Source organism: Trachurus japonicus, chromosome 13 (assembly GCF_045865225.1).
Source record: "Trachurus japonicus isolate A0001 chromosome 13, Traja_1.0".
Lineage (NCBI taxonomy): Eukaryota > Metazoa > Chordata > Actinopteri > Carangiformes > Carangidae > Trachurus > Trachurus japonicus.
In genome coordinates, this window is record NC_140919.1 from 11,093,591 (window position 1) to 11,110,608 (window position 17,018).

The window sequence follows — 17,018 nt, forward strand, 5'->3', positions numbered from 1 at the left end:
ATCAGGCATGTCCATCTATTAGGCTACGTTTACGGTGACCAAACGTCCTGTTTGCCCAGACATGTCCACATTTCACGTCCTGTCCGAGGCGTCCGGGTTTTTTTTTTTTTTCCCTAAATGAAATCATCGGCGGTGTTCATTGTTTTTAACGGGACCGCTGACCGGCGCGGTCCGACTTCATTCTCGGTTCCGGCCCGTTGAGAAGTTAAATGTAGGAGCATCTAGGAGCTCAGAGGAACAGACAAGAAGCGCACTGCTTCAGAGCAGTTACAGTAAAGACGCAGGTGTGTGTGTGTGTGTGTGTGTGTGTGTGTGTGTGTGTGTGTGTGTGAGAAAGAGAGAGAGAGAGAGAGAGAGAGAGAGAGAGAGAGAGACTACAGTAAAATACCCCCCCTCCTTGAGAGCAGACAGGAAAGACAGTAAAGAAGCAGGTGTGTGTGAGTGAGGGAGGGAGAGAGAGAGATTTTTATTATTATTATATTTTTTTTTACCCCTGTGGTATCGAAAATGGTATCGAGTATTGAATATTTTCCCGAATATGGATATTGAGTTGAAAATGTTAGTATTCTGACCATGATCGTGACAACCTTAGTGCCAGTAACTGTCCATCTGATCATCTGGACAACTGCAGTGTCAGAAGGTCAGAATAGAGAAGTTGGTGCCACAAGGAGCTAAAAGATGATGGAGACCAGTGTATCGATAGAGAAGGGACGGATTTGGAACACAGAGACATGCATGCAGAATGTGAGGCCAATCCCTGGCCACTATACCCCCTCACCCAAAAGAAGTAACTAAGTAACTTTTACTCTGAGTACATTTTAAATGAGTTTACTTTTACTTGAGTAGATTTTTATACCAGTAGGACTACTTTTACTTTTACTTGAGTACAATTTCATCAAGGTAACAGTACTTTTACTTGAGTAGATTTTTTTGGTACTCTTTCCATCACTGTGGTCTATAGTTGATTATTTTAGCATTCTTACCTCATCAACAGCCCACTCTACTGCAGCCTCTTTAAACATGCCACTCTGTGTATTAGGTCACGTATTAATAACACGCTATACAAAGAAAAATATGGTGCTACCTAATTTGTTTTGGTGCTACTAAATGAAAAGCCAGGTGGCACCGGTGCTACCTGTGAAAAAGTTAGTCTGGAGCCCTGATTACAGGACAAAAACCATGGTGACTTTTACACAGCTGCTGATGAAGGACGAGGCCTAATATCACCAAGCTTAAGTGTCACTGAGGAGAAAAACACATTTTAAACAAATTCACTGTTAATGTTCAACTTCACAGGCTGTTTGTGAGCTGGTCACAGGTGAACAGACACAACAAGAAACACAACTGGAAAAAAACATGTTGTATGGACGCTGAATAGAATAAATTACATGTGATTTATTTTTCTTTGTGTTTTCACTGAATCAAATAAAAAAATGTGAATCAGTTTTACATGTGATGTGCATTTCCTGCTGATGTAGAGCAGCACAAAACCATCAGCTACTAATCCAACCAGCCAATGATTTTTCTGTTACCATCATGCTGAGTTCATTATTAAACTGTATTTGTCACGGGGGGCGACCGCCATTCCGAAGGACCGCCATTCCGACGGTCTGCCAGTCCGAAAATTCCCGAAGGTCCGTCATTTCGAACTTCCCGAGGGGCCGCCGTTCCGAATGTGTTTTATTTTGAAAATTGACCGGATTCTCTCGTGGTTTGACTTCCTGCCCGGCTTGACACGACGCGCCACGGGGACAGCGCCCGACCGGCCCCTCCCCCTCCCCCTCCCCCTCCCCCTCCAAAGTTTCACCCAGGTGCGAGTCTGATGCATTACATCCATGGTCTGATGCAGCCGCGGCACTCCTGCTGAAAATAAATGTCCTTGCTCTGTGCTTTGGTTAGGTTTAGGCAATGTAGAAAGGAGTTGGTTAAGTTTAGTAAAAAGGTTAGGTAGAGGCCAATAAAATCGCAGTTAATATGTATCTCCCCCGGGAGTCGAACCCTGATCCACCGCGTCAAAAGCAGATACTCTGACCACTACGCTACCACCACAATTAGACTTGTTAACTCCGTGCCGTAAACCATTCAAGATTTTTTCAGGTTCGGAATGGCACCCTTTCTTTCAGGTTCGTAATGGCACCCTTTTCCCATAAATAATTAAGGGTCGGCATTCCGACAAATTAAAGTAAACGTTCGGAGTGGCGGCCCTTCGGAATGGCACCCTGGAACCATTTGTCACAGGTGGGAATAAGTAGTTTTTTTAAGCTTGATCCATTATTTGTTCATGAGTTTGATGTGCCCTTACTTTATATTTACAGTACATGTATTTATTGCTTATGATGTGTTGGTGCCTGGTTTGTGTTTGCTTCTTTTTCTAATTCATAGCTGGATCAAGTCAATCAGGCTATCAGGTACACCTGTGACAGACTACTCTTGGGATTGGGAGGAGCCGACGGCAGAAATCGCACTGATTAACACAGGTGTGAGTAGCAGAGGCGAAGGACACACAGGCTGTATTCGAAACCGCATACTATACTGCTAGTACGTACTGATTTGGCCAAAATGTAGTATGTAGTATGCAGTATGCGAACAAAAGCAAAATCTGCAGTATGCGAAAAGTTCCCGGATGTACTGATTCGGAAAATATCTCCAGTATGCATCTGACCAATCTACATCGCCTACTGTATCCCACAATGCAATGCTCCCCTGACGTCTAACCGTAACCAGAGCGTAACCAAAGACGGTAGTGTAGCCGTGTACCGTAACTATAGTTTAATAAAATAAAACTTAATGCAGACTGATCGGTTCATTGTAAAATATTCATTTGTTTTTTGTAAATGTGGTGATTTCTGTACATAACGTTAGGCTCCAGAGCCCCGAGGCAGCGCTGCTTACACACAAGAAGCTTCACTTTACATTCTAACAAACTAATGCTACTGCCACAATTGAGATTTCATCAATGAGACCAACATTTTTCTCCTAAAAATAATTTAACCAGCCGGTGGTAAACCTTTAAAAACCTGCGGGTAAGTTAAAGCAGAAGTAAGTGATATATCTGTGTTAATATAAGTCTTAAATAGTTATATCTTCCGACAGCAATCACTTACATAGAGTGTTTGGTCTGAAACACGGGTCTGTCAGTCACTCTGCTCTGCTCTGAGCCGAGGAGAAAACATTAATCGTATCCTACAGTTTTTATCCAATGAGGAGAGAGAACGGCATGCAGGGCTGTGTGTGCAGCCAAGGGATGCGCGTGAATGTGGCGACGTAGGGACGAGGACTGTTATGGTGCGTTCAAGGAAACTCGTATTTTTCCGAACGTGAAGTGGTACCAGTTCGATCTGGTACGAGTTCACGGGTCGGAAGTTACGAGTGGCCGTTATAGTGACTTTCACCAGTAAAACAGGTCGGAAAAACACGAGTGGGTTGCCTGAAACGCTACAAAGTCGTAAGTCGTGACTTGAAGCTGTAATTTACGATTTCAAAAGCCTGCCTGGAACGCAGCATTAGCGAAAACGACCGGACCACTTACTTCTGCTTTAATTAGCGATGGTATTCTCCTCCGGAATGACGTCGTAGTGCTGGCCGGCCGAGCACGTCAGGAGCCGGGCTGCTGCCTCTGTGATGTCCCGGTCGCTGCGGAGCTTCACTTCTCCGAAAAACATCGGAGCAAACTTTTAAACAGCCGTCATTTGGATAAACTGGCCGTATATTTGGGGTCTTAACAGTTACTTTCTCGCATGAAAAAATATTACAACTTAATAAAGTTACATAATTACAGCGCTAGAGCGGGAAATAAAACAGCTTTTAGCCTGTTTTACAGCTACTGCTACCGGTTGCCGTGAAATGCATTCTGGGAAACTCGTATACTGCATACTGCGATGATAACGGTGTCGGTCTGTTCAAGTAGTATACTGAATCCCACATTCAGTATGCAGTATACAGTACATATAACGCAGTATGTAGTAGGCAGTACGGTAGTATGCGGTTTCGAAAACAGCCACTGTTCACAGCTGCACTCTTCTTCTCCTCCTCCTCCTCCTCAGCCTTTCTTGGTGCATTGTGGGATATATGGGCTTGTTAGCGCCACCTGTTGTGTCTTCATCACTGTGCAGCTTGAGAGTCAGAGAGTGAAAGTGTGTGTCTCACACTGAAGTGACATCACATGGAGAAAACACATGATGAAGTGTTTCCTCCTTGTCTCCTCCTGCTCTGTATCATCACTAGATAAAGACTCCAGCTCCTTCTCTGTGCTCAGTGTTCATCCATACATACCAGCCTCCATGTGAACACAGTGATAAAACAGTGTGTGTGTGAGAGCCATGTAATGTCCATGTGTGCATGCTGACAGAGAACGTGCTGCTCTGACCCCCCTCCTCCTTTCAGGGTGGAGCCTGCTGGAGTCCGATTCTTGACACCAGGTCCATGGAGATGTAAGTGTGTTTTTACTTTGAGCAGCACATTCAACCATCTTCACACTGTCACATCACTGACCTCATGAGTCTTCATCAAACTGTCAATAACTGATCACATGATCAATAACTGCAGCTGTGTCTTGTTCTCTCCATCAGATTACTGTCGACTCACAATCGACACAAACACAGTGAACACAAAGATCAAACTGTCTGACAACAACAGGAAGGCAACACATGTGGAGAAGCATCAGTCATATCCTGGTCATCCAGACAGATTTGACCGGTGGTCTCAGCTGCTGTGTTCAACTGGTCTGACTGGTCGCTGCTACTGGGAGGTCGAGAGGAGAGGAGAGGTTTTTATATCAGTGAGTTACAGAGAAATCAGCAGGAAAGGAGACGGTGCAGACTGTATGTTTGGAGGGAACAATCAGTCCTGGAGTCTGTTCTGCTATGATGGTGGTTACTGTGTCTATCACAATAAAATAAGGACACCTACCTCCTCCTCCTCCTCCTCCTCCTCCTCCTCCTCCTCTGTCTCTAACAGAGTAGCAGTTTTTGTGGACTGTCCTGCTGGCTCTCTGTCCTTCTACAGAGTCTCCTCTGACTCACTGATCCACATCTACACCTTCAACACCACCTTCACTCAACCTCTGTATCCTGGGTTTAGACTCTGTCCTGGTTCCTCAGTGTCTCTGTGTTGAGTGAATCAGAGTCTCCTCCTGTCACAGAAACCTTCTCACTGTTGAACAGACAGTTCAGTCTCTACATGTCTGTCTCTCACTCACGTTTTCACATTCATGTATTAAATCAGTTGGTTTGTTTTAAACTCTTCTCAGTGATACTTGTAAACTTCTTCCTCTTCCTTTAAAGATGGAGGCGTTGATTATTACAGGACAAAAACCACGGTGACTTTTACTCAGCTGCTGATGAAGGACAAGGCCTAATATCACCAAGCTAAAAGTCTCTGAGGAGAAAAACACATTTTAAACAACTGGAAACAAACATAATGTTGTATGGACGCTGAATAGAATGAATTGCATGTGATTTATTTTTCTTTGTGTTTTCACTGAATCAAATAAAACAATGTGAATCAGTTTTATATGTGATGTACAGATGGAAATTAGCCCTAGTGGCTAAATCTGGTACAACCATCTCTTCTTTGTTCTAAAATTGATTAATGGTATTGTACACTGTCCTGTAATAATAAACTAAAAACTAAACATGTGCATTTCCTGATTCATCTCTGTCCTTTAAATTATCTAGTGTGAAATAAATGAAAAATGTAATGTAAAAAAGAATAAGTAAATTAATTAATTAAAGCAGAAGTAAGTGATATATTTGTGTTAATATAAGTCTTAAATAGTTATATCTTCCGACAGCAATCACTTACATAGAGTGTTTGGACTGAAACACGGGTCTGTCAGTCACTCTGCTCTGCTCTGAGCCGAGGAGAAAACATTTATCGTATCCTACAGTTTTTATCCAATGAGGAGAGAGAACGGCATGCAGGGCTGTGTGTGCAGCCAAGGAACGCCGTGAATGTGGCGACGTAGGGACGAGGACTGTTATGGTGCGTTCAAGGAAATTCGTATTTTTCCGACCGTGAAGTCGTACCAGTTCGATCTGGTACGAGTTCACGGGTCGGAAGTTACGAGTGGCCGTTATAGTGACTTTCACCGGTAAAACAGGTCGGAAAAACACGAGTGGGTTGCCTGGAACGCTACAAAGTCGTAAGTTGTGACTTGAAGCTGTAATTTACGATTTCAAAAGCCTGCCTGGAACGCAGCATTAGCGAAAACGACCGGACCACTTACTTCTGCTTTAATAAACAAACATTACGTGTCATGTACATGTTTACATTTATTATTTTGTGATTTTGTTTTTTATTTGTTCATTTACTCATCAAGTTTTGACAAAAATGTCTCTTCATAGGTGTCGACGTCTTATTCTGAAGTTATTCACTGCTGCCAATGTGTGACTTTTACTTTGAAGGCGAACAGTCCCAATTTCCGACTCCACTTCCTGGTTTATTTCTCATTACAAGTCCAGACTCTTCTATGGATGTAAGGACACACACACACACACTGTTGTGTTGTGTTTGTATGTGTATAGTTGTGTCTAATGATCATAGTCAGTGTCTTATTCAGATGACTGGGTAAATCGATGAGAATTATTGATTATTAAAGCAGATATCAGTGGAATGTTTTTGTTAATATAAGTCCTAAATAGTCCTATTTTCCGTCAGCAATCACTTACATGAAGTATTTCAGCCTAAACACGAGTCTCTCCGTCACTCTGCTCTGCTGTAACCCGAGGAGAAAATTTTCCTTGTGGGATACAAGTGTTATCCAATGAGGGGAGAGAACGGCATGAAGGGCTGTGTGTGCAGCCAAGGGATGCGCGTGAATGTGGTGACGTAGCACGAGGACCAATTGATGCCTGACAAGGGCGGGGGCTGCTAACTCATGGTGCGTTCAAGGAAACTCGTACTTTGTGTTTTTCCTTCCTGTGAAGTCATACCAGTTCGATCTGGTACGAGTTCACGGGTCGGAAGTTACGAGTGGCCGTTATAGGGAACTTTCACAGACAACAGGACGGTAAAAACACGAGCTACGGGTTACCTGGAACGCTACCAAGTCGTAGTTGTGACTTGAAGCTGTAACTTACGGTTTCAAAAGCCTGCCTTGAACACAGCATTAGCCGAAACGGCCGTGCCAATGATATCTGCTTTAATCAGATTTGACTGTAATAGATGTTTGTGTATGTGGAGCAGCAGTTCACATCACGTCTCCTTCAAACAGCTGCTGCTCTGCTGGCTTCATTTAAAATCTATTAAAGTTAAATTATAGTGAGACTGTATCATGAATAATATATGAGATGTAAATGAAGTAACATGATGCACTTGTGCAGTGGTTTGTTAATTCACTTTAACCAGTTGAAACAAATGAAAACACAACGTTAACAGATAAACTGAACTGAACTGTTGAAACTGCATCCGACTTTTCCGAGCAGGTCAAGGTGACAGCAGGTTTGAGTCCAGTTCCAGGTCGGAGCAGCACAACAATGACGACTAAAGCACAGCACGACCTTTAGCAGGTTCCACTCTCTGATGTCACTGAGTACGGTGGCTGACGAGGACAAACGAGCTGCAGATTCATGCACACAAACAAGAAAATACAAAACAAACACAACAAGGAGGTAAAAACAACAACAACAACAACTTAAAGGACAATTCCAGGCAAATTCAACCTGGGGCTAAAGTCTCTTAATATTTTAGGTCTAAAAGTCTCACTGAGAGTCAAGTTGACACGTTCAGTATGTTTACAGGTAGAATAAACAACATCCAGACTTACTCTGACTGCTGTGAAGACGTTGTGGCTCTGAGTTGATATTCCTTTGTTGGAAAAACAAACAGGAGCTTCAGACGACCTGTAAACATGTTAGCCCTCAACTTGACTCTCAGTGAGACTTTGCGAGATCGGTCCGCTCCTATTATACGCTGCTGTAGCGATGCAGGAACAGACAGAACTACTGCAGAACAGGAGACATTAAAAAGAAAATCTGATGATTCATTCTGTTGGAGCTAAAATATTAATAAACTAGAGCCCCAGGTTGAATTTGCCCGGAATTGTCCTTTAAGAGCTCCAGGCCTGTAGCTGAAGCTAATGCTAACACTTACTGTATTGTCATACTCTGGAAGGTCAAAGGTCAAAGCCCAACTGTTTTGTTGTTTTGACTTCCTGTTGCTCGTTGTTTTATTTGTTTTTTTCTGACAGCCCGTCGCCGTGGCAACGTACGACCGACAACAACAACCCATCATAATGATCCTGTGAATTGATTTACAAATGCACTGACAACTGATCCACTACAAGAGAGAAACATGTTCCTACTCAGATACATTTACACTGAGAGAGCACTTTTATTAGGAAACACCTGTTAATCAGCCAATCACGTTGCAGGAGGAGCTGTTTAGTTAATGTTCCACTTCCTGTCACCAAGACCTGGTCCGGTGGATCTGGTTCTGGATCTGGATCAGAGTCTGGATCCAGTAGAACAAGACCTCAGCAGCATGAATGTGAAAAAGTGACGTGGTGCGTTCAAGTCGACTCGGAGCAAAGCTTCAATGTGAGGAGGAGATTTAAGGTCAAAGCTGTGGAGTTCCTAATAAAGTGCTCACTGGTGACGGGCCAGGATCTGGGCAAGGGGCCGCTGGATGAGGGGCAGCTCGGAGACGGGGATCTCGGCGAGGGGGAGCTGCCACAGAGCTCGTACCTCATCATTTTTGTTCATCATTTTCTTTAAACTCAGGTTTAAATCAGCTTCTTTCCACCAGATGGAGCCAAACAAACAGCAGCAGGACAGAGGGAGGTGTGGTTGGTTAATGTCAGAGAGAAACTCAAACATTAACTGGTTTGGGTGGAAAACTCCCAAACTCAGGTTATTTATCATCACAGATGAACATCAGTCAGGAGGATCAGTGACATCACATCCAGCTGCTCCAGATGTTTGTCACCATAAATAAATGACTTCAGCTCAGACACATAAATCTGTTGGATTCACATGAACTGAACTGAAGTGTGACACGTTCACCTGCAGCTCAACGCTCACCTGTTCAGACTGGACTCTGTGTTTGTTGTTACAACCTGCAGATGTGTGTGTAAATAAATGTGTAGATTTCTATGAATGAGTGTGTTTACCTGTTTAAATATTTTATCATGATAACAGTGTTTCTAAATGTGACTAAATCATATTTATACGAGTAGTTTATTCCTGATAAACATCGTTGTTCATGATAACTCTGTTTGACACAGATGTGACTTCCTCTAACTTTCACTCTGTGCATGTGGAGCCGTTTCCTCTTCAGCTGCAGCCGTCGTCTGTTTTATGACTTTGTTATAAAAGTTTCCAGTTTGAAACCTGCAGGTCTGAGGTTTCAGGTCTCAGACTGATGAGGATCCAACTCACATGGACACGTCCCACATTCCTTCTTCTTCTTGAATTATGATGTGTTATTAGATATTAAAGGGGCAACACTGAACAACAAAACAATAAGAGTATACATGGAAGTAGGTGGAGATCTGAGGCCTACAGCTCATTTCTTCTGCCTGCTTTCTCACTCACTTCCTGTTTCCTCAGTCTCACATCCTCATGACACAGAAACATGTTGGACATTAAATTAGATTATTTCACTCCAGAGGATAAACATTACAATAAACGTCATGTTGTCAAATCAGACCACCAACTGACAGTCTGTAGATTAAAGTGGAGCCAAACAATGAAATCAAATTAAACATAATATCCAACTGACAAAGCAGCACATTATCAAAGAAAGAACAAAAAACAAACACATTAAAGCACAACTGAAGAAGTGCAAAAGGAAAATTGCTCAAAAGAGGAAAAACACTACTACTACTACTATAGCTAAGAAACAAAAACCACTCTCTCAGGAAAAAAAACTACTGACAAATAAAAAGTTTAACAAAATATTAAAATACAAAACCTGACAAGACAGAGGGCATGGAGGCAGCGCTGGTTCTCTGACACACGGGACAAGACGAACTGGCACAGAACAAAGAGAAACACAGACTATACACACACAAAGTGATGGGGAACAGGTGGAAACAATCAGGACGGGGAAGACAGTCAGACCAGCAGGAAACACCCAGGGGGTAAGGGACAAGATTTCTTGGACATGACATACTTGCTTTGATTTCAGGTCACATGGCCTCTGAGACGCTGAGACGACGTCCATGATTTTCTCTTCTATGGCACCTGAGTCCTGAAACAGGAAGACGACGGAGATTAAAACCTTTGATGGCTCAGTTTTGATCTAATGAAGTTTAGTTTGAATCCTCTGATCTGAGTCGTCTCAGTCTCAGTGATAAGAACCGATGTTCAGACTTTTTTGGTGCAGGTGAACTAGAAACTGTCTGATCTCATGTAGAAATTATGTAAACAATGTGAATGATTTTTAAAAAAAAATCGAATTTCTACATTATTGATACACACAACACTGTAAGAAAACACTGTGATTGGCACGGCCGCTGCCTCGGCGTCTTGTCTCTTCACGCTAATTTTTGTCCTGACATTTTCACAAGTCCTATCAACCTGCACTTCCAGCCTGTGCTATGATCGGACCACGCTGCTACAAATTAGGAACTCTATGGAAGAGTTCAGCACAAACTGGGGCTATAACTTCTTACCTCCCCCATCTGTCTACGCTGACCTGTCACTCGGAGGGCTGTTGCTACCTCCACTCCGGAGAAGGCTGCGGAAACGCGGATCCAGGGCCGGCGTCCAGGTGTGGCTGAGGCGGAGCAGGCGGCTCTTTCCTGTGCACGGCCGGGTGGAATCCACGAGCTTCCTGCGTCCCATCTCCTTGCGAGCGCCTGAGGAGGACAACGACCCTCAGCCCCTACCCCGGTATTCCCAGGTCTACCGCAGCCCCTGCTCATGGCGTGCCATCGCTCCGCGAGTCAGCTGTCTGTCAACAATCAGACCGCAATCAGCTGGTGGTGACGTCACGGTGCTTTCACGGTCCAAGATGGCCCTGCTTAATGCACGCTCCATTGCAAACAAATCCTTCGTCCTGCATGACTTTCTCATCCAGAAAGATCTTGATTTCCTCTTCCTGTCTGAAACCTGGCAGCGGCACGGGGAATTTGTCCATCTAAAGGAGCTGTGTCCCGCGGAATACTCTTTTGTTGCTACACCCCGCCTCACAGGACGTGGCGGGGGCCTCGCTGTTGTCTTCCGTGAATGCCTCAAAATTAGGTTGGTGAACTCTGACTGTTTCCCCTCGTTTGAGCTTCAAGTGACTAAGATAAACGAAAAAAAACCTTTTTACTGCTTTTTAATCTATCGCCCTCCTGGCCCAGTTACTGGGTTTTTATCTGACTTCACTGAACTCTTAACTTCTATTATCAAATTGGAGAAGGTTTTAATTATTGGTGATTTTAATATCCACATTGATGATCTGTCATCTTCTACTGCTGCTGAGTTTCTAAATATCACTGAGTCTTTTAACCTCGTGCAACATGTCTCTGGTCCAACACACAGTAAGGGACACACACTGGACCTTATATTTTCATATGGATTGACCATTGAAAATCTACATGTAGAGGATCTTCTTGTCAGTGACCACAGCTGTGTCTCTTTTGATATGGAATATGTTGAGAAGCATATTCCAAGTAGGGTTCAAGGAAAGAAACGCTTTATAAATCAGTCTGTTGTTGAGAGTTTTATTTCCTTGTTTGATGCTGAGTCTGCCTCAAACGTTGATGATGATGATGATGATGATGATGATGATGATGATGATGTTGTTGATGTAAATTCACTAGTACAGTGTTTTAATCTTCGATGCAAGTCTATTATTGATAAAGTAGCTCCAATCAAATCAAGATCCACCTCCCTAAGGAAGCCCTGCCCCTGGATAAATGAAGAGATTTTAAATCATAGGAAAAGCTGCCGCAAGGCAGAGCGGCTGTGGAAAGCATCGAAGCTTGAGGTTCACAGGCTATACCTCAAGGATCTGAGATTAGCATTAAACAATGCACTAAAGACAGCAAGAACTGCCTATTTCGCCCAACTTATCTCTATTAATAAGAGAAATCCCAAGTTTCTGTTTGAGACCATTAGCTCTATTACATCCCCTACTGTCCCCACTGCCCCGGTCTCCTCTATGACGGATTGTAATGCTTTTGCCAGTTTTATGGTAAACAAAATCAAGGACATCAGGGCCAATTTTTCTCTTACTGTTCCAAATCCTTGCACTATTCAGCCTCCCCGGTGTAACTGGTCCATGTTTTCTCTGGTCTCACTGCCAGACATCAGTGCGATCCTTGCCACCATGGCTCCGTCCTCTTGCCCTCTGGACATACTCCCGACATCACTGTTCCTTAAAACTTTGGGCTCCACTGGCCCCTGCATTGTAGAGATCATAAATCAATCTCTCCAAACTGGTGTTGTTCCAGATTCCTTTAAACAAGCAGCAGTGGAACCTAAATTAAAGAAACCAAACCTGGATCCTGCTGATTTGAAAAATTATAGGCCCATTTCAAAGCTCCCTTTTCTGGCCAAAATTATGGAAAAGGTAGTAGCTGAACAATTAACTGCCTTCATTGATGCAAACTCTATCTTTGACACCTTCCAATCAGGTTTCAGAAAAAAACACTCCACCGAGACAGCCCTAATCAGAGTATCAAGTGATGTCCTGATGGCAGCAGACTCTGGTCAATATACAGTCCTGGTATTGTTAGATCTTACCGCTGCATTTGACACGGTGGACCATAAAGTCTTATTAAACAGACTCAGAGACACTTTTGGGATTACAGGTACTGTTTTAAATTGGTTCAGGTCTTATCTGACTGACAGGAGTTTTTTGGTCCATGTCAACCAGCTATCATCTGACCTGACAGGGCTAACCTGTGGGGTCCCACAGGGATCAGTACTTGGCCCTTTTCTCTTCTTGCTTTACATGACCCCTCTTGGACAGATTATCAGTGAGTTCAGTGATGTCTCTTATCATCTATATGCTGATGATGTGCAGCTCTACTGCTCCTTCAAGCAGAATGAGCTGCACAAACTAGACAATTTAACTGCCTGTTTGACGGCCATCAAAAAATGGCTAAATGACAATCTTCTTCAACTAAATTCTGCCAAAACTGAAACACTGATTATTGCCCCAGATAGTGCCATCCCCCCCATAAAGCAGCACCTAGGTCAGTTAGGTCTTTCTGTCCAACCAAGTATACGCAACCTAGGCGTTGTTTTTGACAAGGACATGTCCCTGGACCACCACTGTAAACAGTTGGTGAAAAATTGTTTCTATCACTTGCGTAATATAGCGAAACTGAGGTCCATGATTTCAAGACCTGAAATGGAGATGATAATTCATGCTTTTATTTCATCTCGCATTGACTATTGTAATGCTCTTTTTATGTGTTTTAACAAAAAGGCTGTAAATCGCCTTCAAACCGTGCAGAACGCAGCTGCAAGGCTCATAACTGGATCCAAGAAAAGGGAGCATATCACCCCAATTTTATATTCCTTACATTGGTTACCAGTAAATTTTAGGATTCATTTTAAGATTTTAGTACTTGTTTTTAGAGCCCTCCATGAACAAGCTCCCTCGTACATCACTGAGCTGCTGAGACCCTATTCCCCCTTACGTTCACTAAGGTCATCAGACCAGAAACTCTTGATGGTCCCCCGCACCCGTTTTAAAACACGAGGTGACTGCTCTTTCCAGGCCAGTGCCCCTCGCCTTTGGAATGCTCTACCATTCACCTTGCGCAGTATAGAGTCCACTGAAGGTTTTAAGAAAGAACTTAAAACCTATCTTTTTAGACAGGCTTTCAACCGATGTTGACGTTGTGGAGCCTCTGTAAAGTTTTCCTGAAATTGTGCTGTTATGTATTTTTTGTTGTGATCTCTGTACTGTATTTTATTGCATTTTACCCTTGTTGTAAAGCACTTTGTGATTTTATCTATGAAAAGTGCTATATAAATTAAACTTACTTACTTACTTACTTACTTACTGTGCTATTATCTATTAAATCTTTCATCTCAGGTTTAAATAATCTTCTTTCCACCAGATGGCACCAAACAAACAGACACAAATTAGCTGTATTGTCAATTATTCAGACTTACTAAAAAGTTACTGAAATTAAAGTTTAAATAACTGTGATCTGACGAACATCAGTACATTTTGCTATGAAGCTAGCATTAGCATCACTGTTAACATGTCGATAACCTACATTAAAACATTTTGTTGCGAATAAATTGGCCAAAATACATTTTAAATCCAATAAAAGAAATTAAAACACACGATACCTTGTCCCCATCACAGCAAAGATCTTCACTGTTGAGTCAAATCTGATGTGCCCTTTCTCTGAAGCCCGCGAAACTCAAACCGCCGACATTGATGCATCTATTATGAAGAACTTCAAAATAGGAGGTCTGTACCACTATGGAAAATAATCATGAAACAGACCTAAGTGATCAGGTTTCAATATACTTTGTCCCCACCAAACCTGCTCCTGTTTGTTTATAACCCTTTGAATCTCGATCTAAAAACTGCAACTGATCACATTTGTAATGGATCTTACAGTGGCCCTGATGGCTCATAACAATTTTCCTTCAGAAAAGATGCACAGAGACAAAAGTGGACAAAACGCAAGTCAAATGCATGACGCACGTCAAATGCTGGATTGACAACAGTTTTGTAACACTAAACAAGCCACAGCGGGATTCCTCACGTGTTTAGTTTATTAGTTAAGAGAGACACAGAGAGAGAAATGGAGCAAAGAGCAGCGGAGCAGGTTAATCAGGTTAAACAGCGTCTTCTCCAACAGGTGAGTCACAGTTTAAAAATTCATTTTGAACCAACAGTTGTGATGCAGCTTGAATTTCTCCTGTGAAGGTACGTGAACAGTTTTATTGTTTTGCTCGTTAACACCAGTTTTCTCCCATTCAACTTATCGTTTTGTTGTCGTTGTGTTATTATAATGTTACTGTAGCTGAGTCAGAACTGTAACTCTAAAGTCTGGACCGACAGAACCGTGTCCGTCATGTTGTGTGGATGTTGTCGGTAGTAGAGCAGAAGCAACATTAGCAATGTCAATGTTGAATGTTACTGACTATCACTGATCAATACTGACCACTACTGATCAGTATTGAATGTTGTTGACTATCACTGATCAAACACTTCATGTTATCATCAGTGTTTTTCTGAGATTTTATCGATTACTGATTTGTCAGTGTTGGATCAATGTTCAGCATCAGATTCTTCAAACTAAGTAGTACATTTATTGCAGTACAGTTGTGAGGTACCTTTACTTCCCTTGTTTTTTTTCTTTTTGAATAATCTTTTCAGTTTTCTGACAAATTTCTTTCTGTTTTTTGTGCTCATTTTTTTCCTCCTGTTTTTCGGGGTAATTTTTTTCTGACTTAACGAGATTTCAAAATCATGCGAGAAGCTCCCGCCTGCAAGTAACGTTTAACTTCTGCAGTTAGGCCTAAGCCTCCACTTCATCACGGATCTATTACATCGTAGATCCATAAGATACATCCAAGGATATGCTCCACAAAAAAGAGTCGAGCTATCACCGGCATTGTAGATTTTCAAAGGAAAACCTCACTCATTTTACTCATTTTCAATGTGTTCCCAGTAAATTCTGATTTATACTGAAAGGAAACTATCTGTTATTATAGAACACCACTGAGTGTCACTCAGAAAATATCAGAGCAGTCTGATGTAGAACCTTTATTTTGAAATCAGTGGGAGCTTCGGGATTTTGAAATCTCAATAGCTAAGTCAGAAAAAATTTACCCTGAAAAACAGGAGGAAAATAATTAGTCAGAAAAACAGGGAAAAAATTAGTCAGAAAACAGAAAAAATATTTTTTTAAAAACAAACAAACCAAAAACTAAATTACTCAGAAAAACTGGATTAAAAAAAAAAAATTATTAAAGGGAATGCAATAAGCTTGCGTCCCTGTTTTAAGATTAATAAAGATTTTTATATGTCTTTATATGTCTCTCTCTGAATGAATTGATTCCCTCTCTCCAGGTAAGTAATACTAACAGGTATTAGAAAAATACTTCTTAATAATTTACTTAATAAAGAAATGATTATTTCAAGTGAAAATATGAAACTGAAATAAAAAGCAGCTAAAGTTATGTGGACCAAAACTTAATGGCCGCGTCACTCGTCAGTGAACAAACACATGATTACCTGAGTTAATGTTTCTGTCCCATCCTTCCTCCAGCAGGCTCAGCATCCGATCAGCATTTCAACACGGACTCCGTCGGTTTCTCTTTTCTCCTCCCGTTGCCATGAAACTTGTGAGTGAAGTCCTGGTTGCTCCACGCTCTGTCTGGGTCTCTTCTCTGTCTTCAGGTTGAAAGCAGCAGCTAAAACCCCTCAAACTGTTTAACTGAGGGAGTCAAACTTAAAGCAGAAGTAAGTGATATATTTGTGTTAATATAAGTCTTAAATAGTTATATCTTCCGACAGCAATCACTTACATAGAGTGTTTGGACCGAAACACGGGTCTGTCAGTCTCTCTGCTCTGCTCTGAGCCGAAGAGAAAACATTTATCGTATCCTACAGTTTTTATCCAATGAGGAGAGAGAACGGCATGCAGGGCTGTGTGTGCAGCCAAGGAACGCCGTGAATGTGGCGACGTAGGGACGAGGACTGTTATGGTGCGTTCAAGGAAACTCGTATTTTTCCGACCGTGAAGTGGTACCAGTTCGATCTGGTACGAGTTCACCGGTCGGAAGTTACGAGTGGCCGTTATAGTGACTTTCACCGGTAAAACAGGTCGGAAAAACACGAGTGGGTTGCCTGGAACGCTACAAAGTCGTAAGTCGTGACTTGAAGCTGTAATTTACGATTTCAAAAGCCTGCCTGGAACGCAGCATTAGCGAAAACGACCGGACCACTTACTTCTGCTTTAAACTAGAAAATGTCTGTCCACTTCTAATGAACCGACTCGGGTGGCTAGGTGTTAGCATTAGCATTAGCACAAAATGTAAACAGTCTTTGAACTTCATGTAGAAATTCCTCCCGTTTCTCAATATGCAGCTAGTCACTCTTCT